Source organism: Echinops telfairi, unplaced genomic scaffold (assembly GCF_000313985.2).
Source record: "Echinops telfairi isolate 266 unplaced genomic scaffold, ASM31398v2 ScPeMD7_7424;HRSCAF=8462, whole genome shotgun sequence".
NCBI classification, from domain to species: Eukaryota; Metazoa; Chordata; class Mammalia; order Afrosoricida; family Tenrecidae; genus Echinops; species Echinops telfairi.
Window position 1 is genome coordinate 52,635,570 of NW_022111324.1, and position 4,797 is coordinate 52,640,366.

The 4,797-nt window shown below is 46.9% G+C and overlaps 1 pseudogene; it reads left to right on the forward strand.

The window, feature by feature from the left end:
- Positions 1 to 2,468: 2,468 nt before the first annotated feature.
- On the forward strand, positions 2,469 to 3,954 carry LOC115872365 (annotated as a pseudogene).
- Positions 3,955 to 4,797: the final 843 nt, after the last annotated feature.

Below are 4,797 nucleotides of genomic sequence, written 5' to 3' on the forward strand. Positions count from 1 at the left end.
TTTGTCTTCAGTGATTGTATCGGGAGGGTGGGCACACAATGATATGAATTCTTGTTCTTTGATACCTGATCCCTTCGACACCTTGTGGTCACACAGGTTGGTGTGCTTCTTCCATGTGAGCTTTGTTGCTCCTCAGCTAGATGGCCACTTGTTTACCTTCAAGCCTTTAGGATCCCAGCTTTCTTCACCACACTTGTTTAGGCACACATTTGTCTTTAGCGATTGTGTTGGGAAGGTGAGCATCATGGAGTGCCAATATAATAGAACAAAGTGTTCTCCCTCTGCTAAATTTTATGGTCTCATTTTTACCCAAAATATCTCTTCAAACTAAAACTTTTACATCTCCATAAGATCAAAAATGCAAGGCTGCCTTTCCTTTTGCACAGAGATTGTCGTATGATTTGCCCACTTGAAATCCCACAAGAGCCAATCACAAGGGGAATCTTAAGGGTCACTTGCCAACGAGGTACTGAAACAAGCACGTGTGTTTAATCTCCAGTTCGCCGCAGGGGGCTGGTTCCATAATGATGGGAGGTTTCATTGCTCTTCAAGTTTTAGATCAAGGTCATTTTTTTCCACATGATCTTTTAAATTCTAAATTGATAAATTTACTTTAATTTGAGAAGACAACTTATCTTCAGAAAGCAATATCCTTAAACCTACACTTACCAGTATGTTTCTGTTTTCTACACCAAGAGGTCTATGGACACGATGAGACCTCACTTTGCACTTCAAAATCCGACTCATAGGAACCCCGGAGTTACTGGGCATCATCTCCTTGCCTAACAGTTTGATTTATGGAGGTGAGGTTCAGGTTGAAGGAGAGATGAGAAAGGAATCTTCCTTTCCTTTATATGAGAGCTTTTCTGCTAAAATCAAGGCATGGTTGGGGTTTCCCTTCCTACACTGCTCCCGAACAAATCACCTGTTTCTCAACGGAGGCTTCTGGTTGGGGATGACGCTTTACAGGGTTCGCTGAGACTTGCAGACTTAGACAGACCAGGTGAAGGACCTGGCACTTCACGTTAGAAAATCAGCCTCTGAGAACCCTAAGGATCACAGACGTCAGATCCTCAACCAATCATGGGGTTGGTACAGGACCAGGCAGGGTTTCACTGACAGCTCAGCAACAGCTAACCGCAGATCTGGACGGAAGATGAAAGCGCAAACATCAAGAGGGGCCTTTCATAATCAAGTAAAAAGGCATGAGAAAATCTAATGGGCCAAAGAAGTTAGAGAAAGATTCCCTTCGATTCATAGCTTCTTATTGGATTGTAAGATGGAAGACCTTAGAAGGGAACTGATTCGATTCTCTACGTGAGGCACAGAAGGCTCAACAACGACACCCTTACAATGGGGTCATCAGGTCTTGGTCTGATGACCTCCAGCGACAAGGTGCTGACTCAACGCTAAATCCACTTGTAAATACATATAATTTCGGGGGAATCCTGTTGAGAAACATAAAACTCCTTTTAACCCCTATCTGCTCAGACTATTGATGCTGCATGGGAAGAGAAATGTTGGAGTAAGTCTACTTTTATCCTCTGTGGTATTTGAAATAGTCCTCTGGAGTCTTCTCTTTGCACATCTAGACAGTTATTTAGACTAGGATCACAGAAAAGTATTAATATATATCTCTTCTTCATTGAATGTCTTTTTTTCTTGCCTAATGCCAGGCCTTCTGTGGTCTTATTTAGGCAATGCAATAACCAACATCAGGATTATTGTCCCCACTATGTAGACACACACACACACACACACACATATGCGCGCGCGCACACACACAAAACAACCTCCAAACAAAAACTCGCTGCCATGAAGTGGATGGCGACTAAAAGTGACCCTGCCAGACACGGTAGGACTGCCTTCTGTGGGCTTCTGAGACTGTAACTCGCTAAGCCCCGTCTCTCTCCTGTGGAGTGGCTGGTCCTTTTGAACTGCTGACCTTGAAGTTCTCGGCTCAGCGTAACCACTACACCCCCAGAGCTCCTTAGGTAGATAAGACGCTGCTCCACTGTCTGCACCCAGCTAGTATTTTGAAAGAAATTGCTTAGTACTGCAGAGAAAAGGGAAATAAAAAATCAGATATGATGGCATTTTCTATCCTTCAGTGATTGTTTAATGAAGCTGTTTAGTGACTTTAAGAACCTTGGTGGGTAGTGAGGTACGCACTAAGCTGCTAACCACACGGTCTGCTGGTTTGAACCCACCAGCTACTCCATGAGAGAAAGACGAGGCTGTGTGATCCTGTAACGATTCGAAGTCCGCTCTGTTCTGTCGCGTCACTGTGCACTGGAACTGACTCGATGGCAGTGCATTTGTTTTTGTTTTGTTTAGTGACTTTTCCAAATTTTTTTTTTGTGTGTGCAAAGAATGTGTTCCAATTCTGTTCTCTCAGCTACTAACCCGGCCCTGATTTTGCCAAAGAAAAGAAGGCCATCCTTAGTGCTGGAGCAGCCTTACAGTTCATGTGTTTTAGTCCACTCTCCAGGGCTGGCTGCCTGCATGTCTTCCAGCATGGAAAAGCAGAGACAATGGAAATGATCGGGGCAAGCAAACCAGCCCACAATCTATCGCTTTGACAGGCACTGACTGACTGACTGGTAACGTAGCAAAGACCCAAGTTACTATGAATCCCCAAAACATGGTGTTTGATGCCAACGGTCTGACTAGATGAAGATTGAATGATGCTGTTGTCCATCTGATAGGAAGCTGTGGCCTTTCATGGTGGTGAAGAATGTGAGCAGGCCCAAGGTCGGAGTAAAACATAGGGGAAACGAAAAGTTCCCATCCAGGGGAGAGGTGTCCTCTGTGGTTCTGACAAAGGTGAGGGGAATTGCAGAAGCTGACCCTGGGAAGACTGTGACCAATTCTGCTGTCGCCGTACCAGCCTGCTTAGGTGACTGAATGCCAAAGGTGCTGGAGCCACCGCCAGCCTTGACGTCCTTAGGACCCTTAATAAGCCAACTGCTGCTGCTGCTGCTGTTTATGGCTTAGATGTAAGGGTTGGTGCTGAAGAGAAATATGTCAATCTTCACAACTGACGATGGATTCTCCGAGTCAAAATCCACAGCAGGAGACACCCACTTTGGTGGAGAAGATTAGGACAGCCAAACAACCAATCACTTGAACATATAAAAAAGCCATCAGGGAGAAGCACAGTGTTGTCGTTGGCCTGCGCACTGCTTGTGAACGTGGAAAGCGCACTCTTGCTTCCAGCCCTCACACCATCACCCATGCCCCATGTGAAGAACGGAATGCTGGCCTGTTCTGTGGCCCCCTGAACCCTGTGGAGAAAGCCCCGAAGGATGCCAAGCTAGACAAGTCCCAGACCCATGGCATTGTCCTGGGGGAGGAGGGGCTTCTACCCACGTTCCCGAGATTCAGAAACTTCTTCAGGATTTCTCCAATGGAAAGGAATTAGACAAGAGCATCCAGCCTGGTGAGGCTGTTGCTTGTGGTCCGGCTGTGCAGGCAGTCATCCTACCCGGACACAAATCTGAACATGTTCATGACTTGCTGCCCTTGGGTACCACTCCTCTGTCCCTTGGTACTGAACCTGCCAGTGGACCCAGGACTGTCCTCATCAAGAACAACACCGTCATTCCTACCAAGCACGCACACAGGATTCGTGACAGGTGCAAAGAATTAAACACATGGCTTGGTCAGAATCAGACGGCAGACAAAGAGGGATTCGAACATCAGCAGGAAGGGCTGGAGAACATCTGCAGCCCCCTCCTGACCAAGCTGTGTGGCCTGGCATGCACAGGAGTGCCTGGAGGCTTCCCCGGTGTGGGGCTCCTCCACCTGGTGGACCCACCATCGGAGGGGTTGATTAGGCCAATGGAGGAGAATAGAAACAGCGTTGTTCCACAGCAAAAATCCAAAGGCCCACATTTACAGCACTTGCACGAGCAGCTAAAGCTCTGCTTGCTTCGGCGGCATATATACTGAGACTGGAACAAAGAGTGCAGCTATACCAAATTTCTGGGCATTCCCAGTACTTGGATATAGAATATGGGGAAAAGACGTCAACATTGCACATTGTCAGCACTGTGTTGTTCTGACATTGAAAATGCAATGTCTTAAGAAATAAAAGCTATATTTTAAATTGAAGACAAGGAAAGAAAAAGAATAAAAGGTATAATCAAACTCATTGCCATTGAATTGATGCCAACTCATAGCGACCCTATAGGACAGGGTAGAAACTGTCCCCGTGGGTTTCCCAGACTGTAACTCTTTATGAGAATAGAAAGCCCACTCTTTGTGCTACCGAGCAGCTGGTGGTTTTGAACAGCTGATCTTGTGGATCGAAGTCCAACACGTAACCATTGCACCACCAGGGCTCCCCATAAAAGGTACCCTGACCTTTAAGGCCTTTTAAATGGCTGTTCTAAAAGGACTGGGGTGACTACATTTGTCTGCACAAATACTTCAGGGTCCCAGCAGACTAACTCCACTGCAAACTGCACCATCAAGCCTTGGAGGCCAAGATCCCTTGCTGGCCCTGGCACCAGTGAGCTGCTCTAACAACACAAGCCACCATCCCTCCCCTGTTGGGGGTACCTGAGGGATGGGGCTGGAGCAGGTTGGCATGTAAAACTCACCTAGAAACTGCCAGATGGCGGCTTCCGTTTGCTCTTTCCAATTTTAGTATTGCTTTGGTGGGAGAACCAACCTCTAAAGTTCTCTACTCCATCCTTCTGTGTCGATGGCAGTGTTGTGAGCAGGGTAGGGGCTGTGATGGAAATATACTGGAGGAAGCACGTTTAGGTGGGGAGGTGGGGGGCATGGACG